The 18,385-nt window shown below is 41.8% G+C and overlaps 1 pseudogene; it reads right to left on the reverse strand.

The window, feature by feature from the left end:
- Nucleotides 1-274: 274 nt before the first annotated feature.
- LOC128104567 (acylcarnitine hydrolase-like) lies at nt 275-17,899 on the reverse strand (annotated as a pseudogene).
- Between the last annotated feature and the right edge of the window lie 486 nt (nt 17,900-18,385).

Raw genomic sequence — 18,385 nt, forward strand, 5'->3', positions numbered from 1 at the left:
GAATATCTCTATGATCTGTTTTAATAAGTTTTTCTAAGGCTTGTATCTTGGCACTCATATCAACCAACATTTTTAGGGATAAAACAAGAATTATCAAAATGATTATTAACATTATGTCAGTCTCAGTTGATTATCCCTTCATTTAATTGTTCCATTTTTAAACCATCCATTGTGTAATCATACAGAGACCTAATTCCCTCAATTGTAGTAGTGTTTCCCATTTTTTAATGTGAAAAATTCTCTCTCTCTCTCTTTTTTTAACTAATTGCCCCCTTTAAGAATTCCCAATTGTCTCACCAAGTTTGCTGCTGCTAATGGTGAAGATGACGGTGAAGTGTGAGGCTGACTGCTGCTGCATAGAACAGTAGAAGCCCGAGTGGATGTCAAGGTAGCTACCTAGTGTGGCAGCAGCTCCAGTGTGGGATCCAGCAAAATCTCACAGCCCACTGGTAGAAGGAGCCAGCTGTTTGAATAAATGGGGATCATGGGGAAGAAGCATGAGTGGTGGAAGCTGCCTGAAGGCAGAGCTGGCCAGTGATGAGGGGTTAACTCCAGCAGCATTTGGAAACCAACTGCCTGTGGAGTTAACTGCAGAGGCTGCAACAGAAAAATTCCAAACTCTCCCAGAGGGCTTGGGGGAACAAAAGAAAAACCTAGGCCATAGGGCAGTGACTCCTTCCGAGGACCCATGTGCAGCTCCAGCATGTGCCGGTAGTTGCAAAGCCAGGGTCAAGTGGCTTTTTTATGAATCTTTGACCCAAAAGTTGGATGCAAGATGAAGCATGATCCTGATTAGCCTTATCAATAAAAGCCAGGAGTCAGATATTGGGGTAAAAGCTGAAAGATCAGAGAAGCAGAGCAGTAGCTACCAGATACTTCTTACCTCTTCAAATCCTCATACCAAAAAGAGCCAAGATCCTGTCTCTGCCTACCTTATCACTTCCTGTCTCCTGTCTGTACAGATCACCAGACTTCTATGGTTAAGTAGTGGTAGCTTTGCCCTCTGATCTCCAGGCAAGCTTTTTTTTTTGTCAGAATACAAACAAAATATCGCACAACAGCTCAGTAATGCCTTTAGGCCCAGCTCATCTGTACTCAATAGAAGGGCTCTTCTCTCTGCCCAGCTATATAGTCCAGGCAAAAGAGTATTCTCATGGCTCTCTTGCCTCCTGGTATTTGGAGAGGACATTGTATGAATCATCATGTTGATGATGATGTTCTATTGGTTTAAAACAGCAAATGAAAGAAGGCCTGGGTACCAGCTTTTCTATGTCAGGGAGTAGTTGCACACCCCTGTAATCTCAGGCCCCTAGACAAGAGGACTATATTATGTTTCAGGCCATCTTGGGCTGTGAAGTGAATTTTAGGATAATTAGTCTGACATATTGAGACCCTTTCTCAAAATAACTAACAAAAGGCATTCCCAACTGACCCTATGTTTGGTACTGTGCTCACTTGGGGTGAATACAGGAGGGAGCACAGGCTGAGGTGGAGGGCCTTGAATTCTAACTCCACAGTAGCTTTGGAGCTGTAAAACAGTGCACATCCAGTCCCATCCTTCCTTGAGATGCTTCCCACACCTGGACATATGCATCTTGCAGGGCAGGGATTAGAAAGGTGAATTCTGCCATTGTTTCATAGAACTATAGTTGGAAGGTCAGGGGGTCTGTAGTGCCTCACAGCCTCCTCTATCAGCAGATCACCAAACTCAGGGATGACCTTGAAGACCTGAGGCTATTCAAGGTGAGGGGATAAGTTTAGGTCACAGACATTTTCTGATACCCCAAAATTAATTCATCCCTCACACTTATTAATTCATCCCCCAATGCTCACACCTATCTCAAGAGATTTCACACTTAGTGTAGCTGACTTTGGTTTCTATTTTGTTTTGAAGACTTTAAGGCCCAAAGGTCATGGAGATGAGGTAATTGGTTCAGAGTAGTTATGCTTTTGTACTCCATACCCACTGACCCCATTTCTACACAAAATCACTATTCAATAAAAGTCAGAATTCCCTCTTCCCTCTTGCCACCCAGGCAGTATCCAGAAAACACAGGTCTGTCTGTTCACATCCAGACATATTGGAGCATATATTAGGCAGGGAGGACTGGCTCATTCTTCTAGGAAGGGAGAAGAAAAATTTCAACATTTTCAACTGAGTGTGCAGGCACTGCAAATCTCACAGTGTACACTGTGTGCATTGTGGCCAGTATGAAACTGTTCCCACTTCCCCATGCTGAAAAGTGACAGTTATAGGAACCATCCCACCTCCTCACATGATTCTAAAGACAATGGGGATCATATGTACAATTTGCTGACCAAGGAGAACACTCCACTGGTGTAAGGCAAAGGGGAATGGATTCTCAGCATCTCAAGGACCTTTCTCCAAAACTGACCACATACTCAGACACAAAGCAAGTCTCAACAAATACAAAAAACATTGAGATAACACCTTGAATCCTATCTGACCACCATGGATTAAAGCCAGATATCAACAACAACAGAATCAGCAGAAACCCATGGAAACTGAATAACTCTCTACTTAATGAAAAATGGGTCAAGCCAGAATTTACAAAGAAATTGCAGATTTTCTAAATTGAATGAAAATGAATACACAACACATCCAAACTTATGGAAAACGACGGCAACTTCGTAACACAAAATATCTATACAACAAAATGGAATGATCTCACACTGGTAACTCAGCAGCCCATGTGAAATCTATATTATAATAAAAAGAAGAAATCTCATCCGGTAGGAGTAGATGGCAAGAAGTAACCAAACTGAGGGCTGAAATTAATAATATAGAAACAGACAAAAAGTAATAAAAAGTATCAATGAAACAAAGAGTTAGTTCTTTGAGAAAAGTCAATAATATTGATGAATCCTTATTGAAAACAAAAAGTAATAGGTAGAGACCAAAGATCCAAATTAACAAAACTAGAAACGAAAAGCAACAGACAACAAATAAATCCAGAGAATTATAAGAACATACTCTAAAAACTTGAACTCTGTCAAATTGAAAAAAACTAAAAGGCCGGGCGGTGGTGGCGCACGCCTTTAATCCCAGCACTCGGGAGGCAGAGGCAGGCGGATCTCTGTGAGTTCGAGGCCAGCCTGGGCTACCAAGTGAGTCCCAGGAAAGGCGCAAAGCTACACAGAGAAACCCTGTCTCGAAAAACAAAAAACAAAACAAAAAAAAAAGAAAAAAACTAAAAGAAATGGATAGTTTTCTCAATATATAGCACTTACCAAAGTTAAATTAAGGTCAGATAAGCAATTTCAACAGACTTATAATCCCTAGTGAAACAGAAGCTGTCATTAAAAGCCTTCCAACCAAAAGAAGACCAGGGCCAGATGGTTTTAGTGTAGAATTCTACCAGACCTTCAAGAAGAGATAATACCAGTACTCCTCAAATTATTCCACAAAAGAGAAATAGAAGGAATGTTGTCTAATTCATTTTATAAAACCAGTTACCTGGGACCCAAACTACCTAAAGATTCAACAAAGAAAGATAATTACAAACCAATTTTTCTCATAAGCATAGATGTAAAAATTCTCAATAAATTACATGCAAACTAAATCCAAGAATATATAAAAAGATCATCTACCATGATCAAGTAGGCTTTATCACAGAGATGCAGGGATGATTCAACATTGGTAAATTGACAAATGTAACCCACCATATGAACTAATTGAAAGAAAAAAATCCTCATTATCATCTCATTAGATATAGAAAAGGCCTTTGTCAAAATCCAACACCCCTTCATGATAAAAGTCCTGAGGAGATTAGGAGCATACCTCAAAATAGTAAAGGCACTTCACAGCAAGGCCATAGACAACATCAACTTAAATGGAAAAAAAATCAAAGCTATTTTACTAAAATAAAAAGCAAGACAAAATTGTCCACTATCTCCATACATATTTAATGTAGCACTTGAATTCTAAGCTAGAACAATAATAATAACACCTGAAGAAAATCAAGGAGGTTTAAATTGGAAAGGAAGGAGTCAAAGTACTTGTATTTGCAGATGTTATGACAGTATGCATAAGTGACCTGAAAAAATTCTACCAGGAAAGCCCTGCAACTGACAAGCACTTTCAACAAAGTAGGGGGATATAAAATTAACTCACAGAAATCAGTCACCCTCCTATATACAAGGGACAAAAGGACTGAGAAATAAATCAGGGAAATCTCTTCCTTAACAACCTCAAATAATATAAAATATCTTGAAGTAATTCTAATCAAGCAAGTGAAAGACTTTTATGATAAAAGCTTCAAGTCATTGAAGAAAGAAATTGAGGAATATATCAGAAGAGGGAAAGATCATGGTTCACTAGGATTAACATAGAAAAATGACCATCCCATGAAAAGGAATCTATAGATTCAATGCAACTTTCACCAGACTCCAAGGCAATTCTGCATAGAATTGCAAAGGACAATTTCCAACCTCATGTGGAAACTCTCTCACACACACACACACACACACACACACACACACACACACACACACACCCCTAAGATAACCATGGGGCTGACCTGGACAATCTGCACATGTGTTGTAGTTGGATGGCTTGGTCTTCTAGTGGGACCCCTGGCAGAGGGAGTGGGGCCTGTCTTTGACTCTGTTGCCTGCTCTTAGGACCCTTTCCTCCTGTTGGGTTGCCTCATCCAGCCTTAATAGGAGAGGAGGTACCTAGTGTTATTGCAACTTGATATCCCATGGATGGCTGATATACTAGGAAGGCCTGCACTTTTCTTAAGGGAAGAGAGAGTGAGTGGATAGGGGAAAGAAGAGAGATTGGGAGGAGGGACTGAGAGAAGAGGAGGGAGGGAGGAGAAACTGTGATAATGCTGGGAAAAATTAATTAATTGATTTATTAATTAAAAAATCAAAAATAGCTAAAACAATCCTGAATAATAAAAGAACAGTTGGAGGTATCACCATTTCAAGTTGTACTCCAGAGTTATAGTAATAAAAATAGCATGGTATTGGTACAAAAACAGACATATTGACCAATAAAATCAAGTTGAAGACCCAGACATAAGTCCACACATCTATGAATATCTGATTTCTGACAAAGGGGCCAGAAGCACACACTGAAAAAAGACAGCATCTTCAACAAATGGTGCTGGTCAAACTAGATGGCTTCATGTAGAAGACTCCAAATAGATACACGCTTATTACCCTGAATAAAATTCAACACCCAATGGATCAAAGACCTTGATTTAAAATTAAATACACTGAACCTGATAGAAGAGAAAGTGGCTTTGAACTCATTAATACAGGAAAAGGCTTTTTTGAAGAGAACCCTATTAGCACAGGCCCTAAGATCAACAATAAGTAAATAGGACCTCATGAACTTCTGTAAGGCAAAAGACACCATCAGTCTTACAAAGTGGCAGCCTACAGAATGGGACAATTTTTTTTTAACCAACTTCACATCTGATAGGGAGCTAATATTCAAAATACTTAAAGAACTTAAGAAACTAGATATTAAGAAAACAAATAAGCTAAAAATGGGGTTCTGATCTAAAACAGATAATTCTCAATAGAGGAAACTCAAATGCCTGAGAAACACTTTAAATTGTGCAACACCTTAGCCATCAGGGAAATGCAAATCAAAACTACTTTGAGATTTCATCTTACACCTGTGAGAAAGACTAAGATCAACAAAACAAGTGACAGCTCATGCTGGTCAAGATGTGAAGTAAGAGGAAGACTCATCCATTGCTGGTGGGAGTGCAAACTTGTACAGCCACTATGGAGATCAGTGTGGCAGCTCCTCGGGAAGATGGCAATAGGTCTGCCTCAAGATCCAGCTATACCACTACTAGGCATATACCCAAAGATGCTTCATCCTAGCACAGAGACACCATCTTCATTGCTGCTCAAGTTATAATAGTCAGAAATTGGAAACAACCCAGATGTCCCTCAACAGATGAATGGATAAAGAAACTGTGGTACATTTACATAATGAAGTATTACTCAGTTGTTAAAAATATGATATCATGAAATTTGTAGGCAAATGGATGGAACTAGAAATAAATCACCCTGAGTATGGTATCCTAGACACAGAAAGGCAAATATTGTATGTATTTGTTTATACATGGACATTAGCTGTGAGTCAGTGATAACCAAGCTACAATCTGTGGCACCACAGAAAGAAGATATAGAGCAAGGGACTAGAGGGAACAGTTTGATCTCATTAGGAAAGGGAAATATAATAGATAATTATGGGTGGATGGATGGATGGATGGATGGATGAGGGCTGGAATGGGAGGTTCAAGTGGTGAGAGTGATTGGAGGGGGTTTGGGGAGTGAATATGGGAAGAGACAGCTGAAACTTAGGGGCATTTGAGGGGTAGTAAGTTAGTCTAATAGAGTAGATACTCCCTAATATATATTTCATATATCTATTTATACATATAATTTCAAATATATTTCATGCATGAAAGTAATTTAAAGAAATTGCCAAAATATGGGGAAGACAAAGTTCCAATTGGCCTTCCTTTTTCATGAAATGAAGCTTCAGGTACCAGGATAAGGTTATGACTAATAGTGTTGTTGGCCAAAAAAGTCCCATGGGAATCCCTAAAGAAACCAGGTTGTAAATGGATGGATCTAGAAAAAATCATCCTGAGTGAGGTAACCCAGACTCAGAAAGACAAACATGGTATGTACTCACTCATAGGAGGATACTAGATGTGGAACAAGGATGACTGGACTGCTACTCACATCACCAGGGAGGCTACCTGGAAAACAGGACCCCGAGAAAGACACGGGGATCACACAATGACGGAGAAATGGAAGAGATCTACATGAAGAGCCTGGACATGAGTGGGGGTAATGAAGGGCGAGGGTCGAGGGAAAGAGAGCTTGGGGCAGCGGGAGATCCCAGCTGGATCAACAACAGAGAGGGAGAACAAGGAATAGGAGACCATGGTAAATGAAGACCACATGAGAATAGGAGGAAGCAGAGTGCTAGAGAGGCCCACAGAAATCCACAAAGATACCCACACAACAGACTGCTGGCAATGGTCGAGAGACAGCCCGAACTGACCTACTCTGGTGATAGAATGGCCAAACACCCTAATTGTCGTGCTAGAAACCCCATCCAACTACTGAGGGATCTGGATGCAGAGATCCATGGCTAGGCACCGGGTGGATCTCTGGGAGTGTAATTAGCGAGAATGAGGAGGGTTTATATGAGTGAGAATTGTTGAGACCAAGGTTGGATAAAGCACAGGGACAAATAGCCAAACAAATGGAAACACATGAACTATGAACCAATGGCTGAGGGGTCCCCAACTGGATCAGGCCCTCTGAAAGGGTGAGACAGTTGATTGGCTTGATCTGTTTGGGAGGCATCCAGGCAGTGGGAGCGGGTCCTGTGCTCATTGCATGAGTTGGCTGTTTGAAACCTGGGGCCTATGCAGGGTCGCTTGGCTCGGCCTGGGAGGAGGGGACTGGACCTGCCTGGACTGAGTCTACCAGGTTGATCTCAGTCCTCGGGGGAGGCTTTGCCCTGGAGGAGGTGGGAATGGAGGGTGGGATGGGGGGAAAGTGAGGGGGGCGGGAGGGGGGAGAACAAGGGAATCCGTGGCTGATACGTAGAACTGAATTGTATTGAAAAATAAAAATTAAAAAAAAAGAAACCAGGTTGATGCCAATACTATAGGTTACTCTCCACAAACTAGCAAGTCCCCACTGCTGAAGACAACACCTACACAACCCATGAACATGCAGGAGTCCAGCTGGTGCCTACATAGATCCTTCACTCCTACATTCTAGTGTCTTTGGTACAGGAAGGTACTCTAGGTGCAACAAAACAAGAAATATAAACAGCAAACCAGCCACAAGCCCTTTTGATCTGCAATGATGTCCTACCTGCAAGATATACTAGGGAAATAGTGGAACAAAGCTTGTGGGAGTAACCAACCAATATCTGGTTTGACTTAAGGCACACTCCATGAGATGGAATCTATGATCAACACTGCTTGGGTGACCAAGAACCAGAGACCAGATATCCAAGGGCGCTAGGGTAAAACCAAGTACTACTGGTCTGGAAAAGTAAAAAGACAAAGACAAAGAGTAGTGATTAAATGACTCCTAATAATATTCTGCTATACTCATAAGTCAGTGTCTTGCTTAGTCATCACCAGAGAAATGGCCTCCTACTGCAGCTATGAACAAATGCAAGGATCCACAAGCAGACATTGCACAGATGATGACAGACCTCAGAACACTCAGTCCTAAATGGGGTGTCTCCATCAAATTCTCCCCTCAGAGCTCAGGGAACCCTGCAGAAGAGGAGGCAGAAAGACTGTAAGAGCCAGAGGGAATGGAGGACACCATGAAAACAAAGCTCACATGAACTCACAGAGACCAAAGCAGCCTGCAGAGGTCTGTACCAGGTCCTCTCAGTATACATTATGGCTTCAAGTTTAGTGTTTTTATGGGATTTCTGAGTGTGTGAGTGAGTAGATTTGATTCTAGTGCCTTCTCTTGGGTTCTTTTTCTTGATTGGTTTGTTCTGTCCAGCGCTGATGTGATAGTTTTTGATTTACCATATTATATTTTATTTTGTTATATTTAAATATTATCTCTTAGAAGTCTGTTCTTTTCTTTTTTTTTTTTTTTTTTTTTGGTTTTTCGAGACAGGGTTTCTCTGTGTAGCTTTGCGCCTTTTCCTGGAACTCACTTGGTAGCCCAGGCTGGCCTTGAACTCACAGAGATCCGCCTGGCTCTGCCTCCCGAGTGCTGGGATTAAAGGCGTGCGCCACCAACGCCCGGCTCAGAAGTCTGTTCTTTTCTAATGAGAGAAGAAAGGGAGTGGATCCAAATGGGAGGGAAGAGGGGGAGGAACTGGGAGGAGTGTGTGTGGGGAACCATAACCAGGATATATTAAGTGAGAAAAGAATCTATTTTCTTTTTTTTTTTTTTTTTTTTTTTTTTTTTGGTTTTTCGAGACAGGGTTTCTCTGTGTAGCTTTGCGCCTTTCCTGGATCTCGCGCTGTAGACCAGGCTGGCCTCGAACTCACAGAGATCCGCCTGGCTCTGCCTCCCGAGTGCTGGGATTAAAGGCGTGCGCCACCACCGCCTGGCTCTATTTTCAATAAAAGGGGAAAAAGAAATTTTAAAAAGAAAACAAAGTTAAAAAGTTGAAATTGGCTCCTCAATAAAAAAGTGCATATATGGAAATAAAAGTTCACAGAATCACTTGTAAATGGATACCACTTCTACACACCCTGATAATCAGTGTTGGCAAAGACATGATGCCATTGGAGCCTCACACATGGCTGGAAAAGATTCAAAATGGTATAGTTGTGTTGAAAGTGAGGTTGGCAATTTCTTCAAAAGTTAAACACATATTTGGGCTTAGATTCAATAAATCTACTCTCAGGCTTCTAGGTTAAGGATATGAAAGTATATCACAGACACTTATGCTTGAAATGCTCATAACTGCTTAATTAAAAGTAGTTTAAAAACAAGACTCCCTCAGGTGTGCACTGTTGAGTGCTGTTCCAGACTGTGACTTGCACCAAGACACTCTTGGACAAGGAGCAGTTGACTGTATTTTGAGAATGGAGGATGACCTGCACCCTGTTAGACACATAACCCCAGAGGCCATGCTGTCCTGTGGTTGGCCTTCAATACAGTGGACTAAAAATGAAAAGCTTGTTAATCTACAAAAATTTCTCCTTGAGGTCAGAAGTAGAAGTGTGGGGCTATCTCGATGTCAAGGATGAAGGACTCATTGTTTCATTAACACACACAAAATTCTCTGTAGAGGAATACAGGTTGAGCACAATTTTGCACCGTCAGACAATGATATCAAGTACAAGACAGGACATTTATTAGTTAGGTCAAAAGAATACAGTGACAACAATTAGGTAAGAATGAAAGTCATGCATATGAACTATCAATGAGAAGATGGGGACCAGCAAATTGAAGAAAGCCAGGATGACCAATCCTTCCAAGACAGGTTGTCTGTAGTGGGTAGCCATTCCAGCTTTGATCTGGAAGTTCCAACCCCCATTGAGACTTCGGCAACTGTCACGCCTACAAGGCGGGGCCAAGGGACGTGCGGGCCGCCGATCCAGATCCAATGTGTTCAGGGCTACTTCCTACTTTCTCTTCAATCAGCTTCAGTATATCTGGGTTTATGTTGAGGTCTTTGATCCACTTGGACTTGAGTGTTGTACATGGTGATAGATATGGATCTATTTGCATTCTTCTACATGTCAACATCCAGTTATGCCAGCACCATTTGTTGAAGATGCTTTCTTTTTTCCATTGTACAATTTTGGCTTCTTTGTCAAAAATCAAGTGTTCATAGGTATATGGATTAATGTCAGGGTCTTTGATTCCATTGATCCATGTGTCTGTTTTTATGCCAATACCAAAGCTGTTTTTTATTACTATAGCTCTATAGTAGAGCTTGAAGTCAGGGATGGTGATGCCTTCGGAAGTTGCTTTATTGTAAAGGATTGTTTTATCTATCCTGGTTTTTTTTTTGTTTTCCCATATGAAGTTGAGTATTGTTCTTTTGAGGTCTGTGAAGAAGTGTGTTGGGATTTTGATGGGCATTGCATTGAATCTGTAGATTGCTTTTGGTAAGATTGCCATTTTTACTATGTTGGTTCTACTTATCCAAGAGCATGGGAGATCTTTCCATTTTCTGATATCTTCTTCAATTTCTTTCTTCAAAGACTTAGAGTTCTTGTCATACAGGTCTTTCACTTGCTTGATTAGAGTTACTCCAAGATATTTTATGTTGTTTGTTGCTATTGCAAAGGGTGACGTTTCTCTGATTTCTTTCTCAGCCCATTTATCATTTGTATATAGGAGAGCTACTGATTTTTTTTAGTTAATCTTGTATCCTGCCACATTACTGAAGGTATTTATCAGCTGTAGGAGTTCCTTGGTAGAATTTTTGTTGTCACTTATGTATACTATCATATCATCTGCAAATAGTAAACATTTGACTTCTTCCTTTCCAATTTCTATCCTCTTGACCTCCTTTTGTTGTTTTATTGCTCTAGATAGAACTTCAAGTACTATATTGAATAGATATGGGGAGAGTGGACAGCCTTGTCTTATTCCTGATTTTAGTGGAATTGGTTTGAATTTCTCTCCATTTAGTTTGGTGTTGGCTGTTGGCTTGCTGTATATTGCTTTTATTATGTTTAGGTATGTTTTTTGTATCCCTGATCTCTCTAAGACCTTTATAACAAACGAGTGTTGGATTTTGTTGAAGGCTTTTTCAACATCTAATGAACTGATCATGCTTTTTTCTCTCTGAATTTCCTCAGTGTCTGTTATTATGTCCCCTTTTTCATTTCTGATTTTGTTAATTTGCATATTCTCTCTCTGCTTTTAGTTAGTTTAGACAAGGGTTTGTCATCTATCTTGTTGATTTTCTTGAAAAACCAACTCTTCGTTTCATTGATTCTTTGTATTGCATTCTTTGTTTCTATTTTATTGATTTCAGCCCTCAATTTGATTATTTCCTGTCATCTATTCCTCCTGAGTGAGTTTGCTTTTTTTTGTTCTAGAGTTTTCAAATGTGCTGTTAAGTTGGCTAGTGTGAGATCTCTCCACGTTCTTTATGTAGGCACTTAGTGCTATGAACTTTACTCTTAGCACTGCTTTCATAGTGTCCCATAAGTTTGGGTATGTTGTGCATTAATTTTCATTGTATTATAGGACATTTTTAATTCCTTTCTTTATTTCTTTTTTGAACCTGTGGTCATTCAGTTGAACATTGTTTAATTCCCATGAGTTTGTAGGCTTTCTGTCATTAGTGTTGTTGTTGAATTCTAACTTTAAGCCACGATGATCTGACCAGATACAGGGGGTTATTCCAGTTTTTTTTTGTATCTGTTCCTGTTTTCTTTGTTAATGAGTATTTAGTCAATTTTAGAAAAGATTCCATGAGGTGCTGAGAAGAAGGTATATTCTTTTGTGTTAGGGTTAAATGTTCTTTAGATGTCTGTTAAGTCCATTTGAGTCATAAAATTTGTTAGTTCCTTTATTTTTCTGTTAAATTTCTGTCTGGCAGACCTATCCAGTGGTGAGAGTGGGCTGTTGAAGTCTCCCACTATTAGTGTGTGGGGTTTGATGTGTGATTTAAGCTTTAGTAATGTTTCTTTTACAAATGTGAGTGCAATTGTATTTGGGGCATAGATGCCCAGATTTGAGACTTCATCTTGATGGGTTGTTCCTATGAAGAATATAAAATGTCCTTCTCCATCTCTTTTGATTGATTTTAATTTGAAGTATATTTTGTTGCATATTAGGATAGCTACACCATCTTGATTCTTAGGATCATTTGATTGGAATGTTTTCCCAACATTTTACTCTGATGAAACCTTGATGAAATGTTACTTGGAATCATAAAAGTTAAGTGGCGGAGGGAGCTTCAGGCTGGAGCTCTAGCTGTGGAAAAGCCCATGGTTAAACAGTGTCTATGGCCTTCCTAGATGAGTGGTTTTGTCAAGTCAATAGAGTTATTAGCAACTCACTTTCCCTCTGTACTTAGATATTACTCTATTAAACTAGACATGAGGAGACCTGGATACCACATTGTTCCACAGTGCTCACCTGTGACCCACTTCTCTGAGATGTTCCCCTAAGCCTTGTTACAGAGGTACTTACGCTGAAAATGTGCTACTTGGAGTGCAGGGATCACAAACATGAAGTCTCCCATCATCTCTGTGAACTGTATTTGGAGGGCTTGGGGATCCTCAGTGTTCCCCATGTACTCTTCCATGAGCAGGTCACTACACTCAGGAGGCAGCATCTACACCAAGGAGATCAGGAAGAATGAGGTTAGGCATGTTCTCGGTTCAAAAAGGTTCAACTTCCAATCTTGTAGAATATTACTTTAATTGGGAAAAGATGTGTTACATTTGTTTATGCTGTGGAATATTACTTTAACTGTGTAAAGATGTGTTACATTTGTTTCTGCTGCCCTTGTTAAGGATGTCAAGATGTGTTACATTTGTTTATGCCTCATTTGTATAAAGATGTGTTGCTGTTTCACCTTGACTGCCTAAGGCTTCTGATTGGTCTAATAAAAAGCTGAGTGGACAATAGCTAGGCAGGAGAGGGATAGGCAGGGCTGGTGGGCAGAGAGAATAAGTAGGAGGAGAAATTAGGCTCAGGAAGAAGAAGAGAAGAAGGAGAAGAGAGTGAGGAGAAAGAGAGGGACACGCCAGGGGCCAGAAGCCAGCCAGACACCAGACAGACATGAGGAGCAGTGAAAGACATACAGAAGGAAAGAAAGGTCAAAAGCCCTGAGGCAAAACAGAGATGAACAGAAACAGATTAAGTTATAAGAAACAGGTTAAGTTATACTATAAGAGCTAGTGAGACAAGCATAAGATAAGCCCTAGCATTCATAACTAATAAGAAGTCTTCATGTCATGATTTGGGAGCTGGTCGGTGTCTCCGAAAAAGAAAAAGCCTGCTACACTCCAAGGTGACACTACACAGAATCACACATATATGTGGTCCTTTATGAACAGGGCTGTTGTCTGAGGAGGAAATATGAGGGAACTCTCTATATGGACAAGACCAGAAGTATCTCACCATTTGTGCTGCTGTATTCTTCAGAACATTCTGCAGGTTCTCTCTCGTTATTTCCTTTATTGTCTGAGCAGAGCCTATGACCTGGGAGGCAGAAGTGTGGGATCTGATGGACTTGGATTAAAGATGTATTGAATTCCCATGCTTAACATATGAGTCTCCAGGCTCCCAGAATATTGGAAGTGAGCCTCACCATAGGTATGATCCAACCATACTCATCATTGTTGACACCTATGATGCTGGGGACAGGGTGAAAATCCACAGAAGCCAACAACTCTTGGGGATGCCTGGGTAGGAACTCCCCATCCACCACAGCAGGGATGACCTGGAAGACCTGAGGGTCATTGAAATACACATGCTGATCCACTGTGTTACTTTCACCATTTTCTCATTTCTTACTAGCCTCACGGTGCTCTGCTCATTCTGGAAGAGAACCTACACTTAGATTAGCCTATCTTTGTGTTCATACAGCACACAGAACTAAAAGAACACAAAGTCATAGAGATGAGGTATTTGGTTCAGAGTCCCACATCCTGTTGACCAGGTCCTTCCAGACACACAATTCTCCCAACCTTGTTAATGACCAGAATCTCTGCTTCACTTTTGCCTCTCAGACAGTGCACCAGGACCTTGGAGTTCATGGCTTTACATCCAGATAGGTTGGCAACCGTCTATGAAGGGAAAAAGCAGGGAGAAGAGTTTTCTCAACTCCAATTCCATGCCATCGCCCCCAAATACCACACTATAGTGTGTGTTGTGTGTGGATTGGAATAAATCTGAAAATTTTCCCAAGTCCTATTGCTCATAGGTGGCAGATAGCAAGCACTATCCTTTATAGTTGCATACTTGCTCTTTTTCTTTAGGGTAATTTTTTTTTCCTCCACTCATCTTTCTGTGCTTCATGTATGAGAGAAGGAGCAAGTTTACCAAAGTTTGTATGTGAAGGTTCGAGGACAAAGTCTCAGACTTCACCATTCCCTGTAATTGGGACAGGATGTCTTCTTGTTTTGCTGCTGCCTGCACTGGCTGAGCTGCTCTGTGGACATCCAGGGATTCTCTGGTCTTTGCCTTCTACTTGACCACAGGAACATTGGAATTACAGATACATGTTACTATCTCCAGCCTTTTGTAGGTTCTGAGGATTTGAACTTAGGCCCTCAGCTTGTACTCTGAGCACTTTAAGAGAACCCACCGAACCATCTCCCTAGCCCTTGCATACTCAATTTTCTCAGTGATTGAAGCTTCTAGGGGAAGCTTTGCTGTCCACATAACATCCTCGGCCTGTAGAATGCAGAGGTGTGGATTCTAACCCTTGAATCTTTCAGAAAAAAATGAAGATAGGTCCTTTCCCTAGATCCTTGTTTACCCCACAGTGCCAGAGGATAGTGCTGTGGCAGTAGATACAGGGCTGAAGTAGTTGGGGGCACTCACTTGATAAACCACCTCAGAGGAGCTGGAGATGAGACCAGGCAACACAGCTACTCCACTCTCCATGATGGCTCTGTGGAAGAGTCCTTTGGACATGGGGGACACAACAAGTGAAGACACACTTGTGCCACCTGCTGACTCACCAAAGATGGTGACAACATCAGGGTTTCCTCCAAAGTGGGCGATGTTCTGCTGGACCCAGCATAGGGCAGCCACTTGGTCCAGGTAGCCCCAGTTGCCTCTGGCGTGCTGGTCTCCAGTGCTGAGAAGTGGAAGGAACATGGATCACAGGGCTGTCTAGGTTCTTCTCAGCTGCCATTGCACTGCCCAGCCCTAGGCTCACCTGAAGAAGCCCAGGACACCCAGGCAGTACTGGATAGTGATCACCACCACATCCTCAGTGGCTGTCAGCATGGATCCATCATACATGGAAGCCATTCCTACAACTAGTGCACCACCATGGAGCCACACCATCACCTGGAGAAGTCAAGAGAGATGCCAGGAAGCTGCTAGCCAGCCCAAGCTCTGCAGAACTGCTTACTAGAGTATCAACTTCTGTGCCTCTGTGCAGCTACACAAATACATACAAATCCTCAGCACTCCAGGGCCTTGGTCATGGCCAGGGTCTTCCAGTAGCCCCATCAGGTTGCTTGTAGCCCCCATCCCCACCATGTATCTCAGTTTAAATGAATGACTCTATGTATAGAGTAATGTCATCATTACTCAGGCTCTTCATAGTGGAAGAAAGAGGAATGTCTCCATGGATATTTCTTCAGATTGAAAAAGAAAAGGATCATCAACTCTCATTGGCACAACAGATAATCTAAAAGTGTAAATGGGTGACCTCAACATTTTGGTCTTGAGCAGCCAAGTGGTTCTGCAGGGCTCAGTTTGGAGAATGAGTCTCGGTTTTATCAAAGAGCCGGAGCCTTTGATCACTCAGTGCTCCAGTGCTTTGTGTCCCTTACCCAGGTTTCAGCTGCATAGTGTGGCTGTGAAGGTCTCTTTTGACCCAAATAGGGTAAGGCTTTTCAACAGAGTCCACAGTGCAATGGAGCTCAGGTTGCTTTTGCCCCTTCTAATCATCTATAAAAACATGCCCTGTTCCCAAGCTGACCATGGCCTGACACTCACAGGCAGGTTAGAGCCCTCATGGGCATGAGCTGGAGTGTAGATGTTGAGATGTAGGCAGTCCTCAGACATAGAGACGGGAGGCAGGGTCATTTTGAGCGTCTTCAGGCCCTCTGCATTCATCATACCGACATTTTGCAGACAACTGGTGAAAAGGGGAGACAGTTATTCCAAGAGATGTATGGTGGTCAAAACCAAATGTGAGTCTGGACCGTTTCTCAGCCACCTTCAGCTCTTGCTCCTCATGATGCCCTGTTAAAACATATTCCCCCTTTAAAGTCCCTCCCCACCATGTAATGGCCACAGACTCCTTGAAAGCTGGGATGGAGTCCAGTTTGGAGGATTGTAGTAAGAAGGAAAGGATATGGTAAGGAGGCACTGAGACAGGATCTCGGTCCTTTTGGTCAGAGGAACGGAAGAGACAGGAAGTCACTGGTGGCTGCTCCCCCGATTCTCTGATCTTTCAGGTTTTTACCCCAATATCTGGCTCCTGGTTTTTATTGATAAGATTAATTAGATTTATACATCAGTGCTCCATTTGAGTAGGGCCTGGATGTTATTCTTTCTGAGTCTGAGATATAGAGACTTTCAGGTATCTCTATGGAATGACTGGCTGTATGTGGTCACATTCACTGAATTGTATAAGAATAAAAAAGTGAACTATGCATTAGCTAGCTGCATGCAAGCTTTTTTTACTCTCTGTTCCTGGCTGTGGATGTGATGTGACCAGCTCTTGTAATTCTCTTTCACTGTGAATTCCCCCACATGATGAACTGTAATCTGCAGCCTAAAATAGTAGCTTTCTCCCCTAAGTTGCTTTTGTTGGTATTTTATTACAGCAACAGAAAACAAACTAAGATTGCAATATTGGAGTGTTGTATCCACAGGTACTAGAGGAATCAGTGGCTAATACTGCCCCAAATGATGGTGAGAAATTCTTTATCCCATGTACAGACTCTCAGGGAACTTCTTTTTCCTACAGTGTCTCCAGAAGGAATTAGTTACATATCCATGTTCCTTGATCAATGGTGCCTGGCCCTATAGGTTGTCACAGTGACTGTGAGGGTGGGGTTAGCAAGCATCCATCATAGGACTTGAAGTGTATGCTATTGGATTCAGGGGCACTCTCTATTTAATATGTCACATAACTCATGCCTAGAGATCCCTCCCATCTTGGCATAGAACACTGGACTCAATTTGAATCTGTGAACAATTTTATCTTTGTTCCTTTCTATAGTACCTGCATCTAACTCCCTGTGGGTGCCAAAATCTGACCCAGGAGACTGGCAAGGTCATTCTACTCAACCTTAGCACATGCCTCAGAAAAATGCATGGCAGGCTTCTCCACAATGAGAGAATACCGCTATGGAGGTGAGATGGAGGAAAGATTTCAGCATGGCTCATAGCTCAGAACAACTGTTCACCCCAGGGCCAGACATCCTCTGCATCCAGAACTTACATGGCTGTATATGAGGTCCCATCTCTCACACCACTCCTTGGTTCAGGGGCTTCAGGGGGTGCAAAGCGCAGTAGTCCTGTAGGTGGCTTGGCAAAGGGAATTCCCAGGAATCTGTGGACACCAACTTTGGTGTCATTCACTTGGATGAGGCTGCCACGGACCTGGCCTGTGTGTGTTTCTGATGGGGCTGGCCTCTGATGAGTCTTGACCTGGGTGGAGAGATGCCATCAAGGTTAGCTTTGTGCAATCAGCTCCCACAGATTTTGGGAGTTCACACCTCATTGTTACCAGGGCACACAGGCAGGGAACCCAGGACCTCCTAGTTCAGCTGTGGGGTGTGAGTGTGGGAGCTTCCCTATCTCTTGGTGCCAGGAATCTTTCCTATTGCCCCTTTGAATGGTGTCAGAGCATTTCTCTGGCCAAAGATGTCACACACTCATAGCCACTTGGCCACATGAATTTATGATTATTGTCTTTCTTTGCGGGGGAGGGGGGAGATAAGGTTTCTTTGTGTAGATCCAGCTGTCCTGGAACTTACTCTGAAGACTAGGTTGGCCTCGAACTCACAGAGATAATTATTGTCATTTTCATCCAAAAGTCAATACTGAGTAGAGATCCGAAGTTTCATCATGATGAAATTTTTGATGGGGTTGGAAGGTCAATGAATGAATTATTGATCATTTTGAGTAGTGGATGTTTTTTTCGAATGTTTGTCATTAAATGTTTCTATAGTTGAATTACAATGATGATTTTTCATGTCATTAGTCA

Source organism: Peromyscus californicus, unplaced genomic scaffold (genome assembly GCF_007827085.1).
Source record: "Peromyscus californicus insignis strain IS unplaced genomic scaffold, ASM782708v3 Scaffold_8__1_contigs__length_139910024, whole genome shotgun sequence".
In the NCBI taxonomy this organism is placed as follows: Eukaryota; Metazoa; Chordata; class Mammalia; order Rodentia; family Cricetidae; genus Peromyscus; species Peromyscus californicus.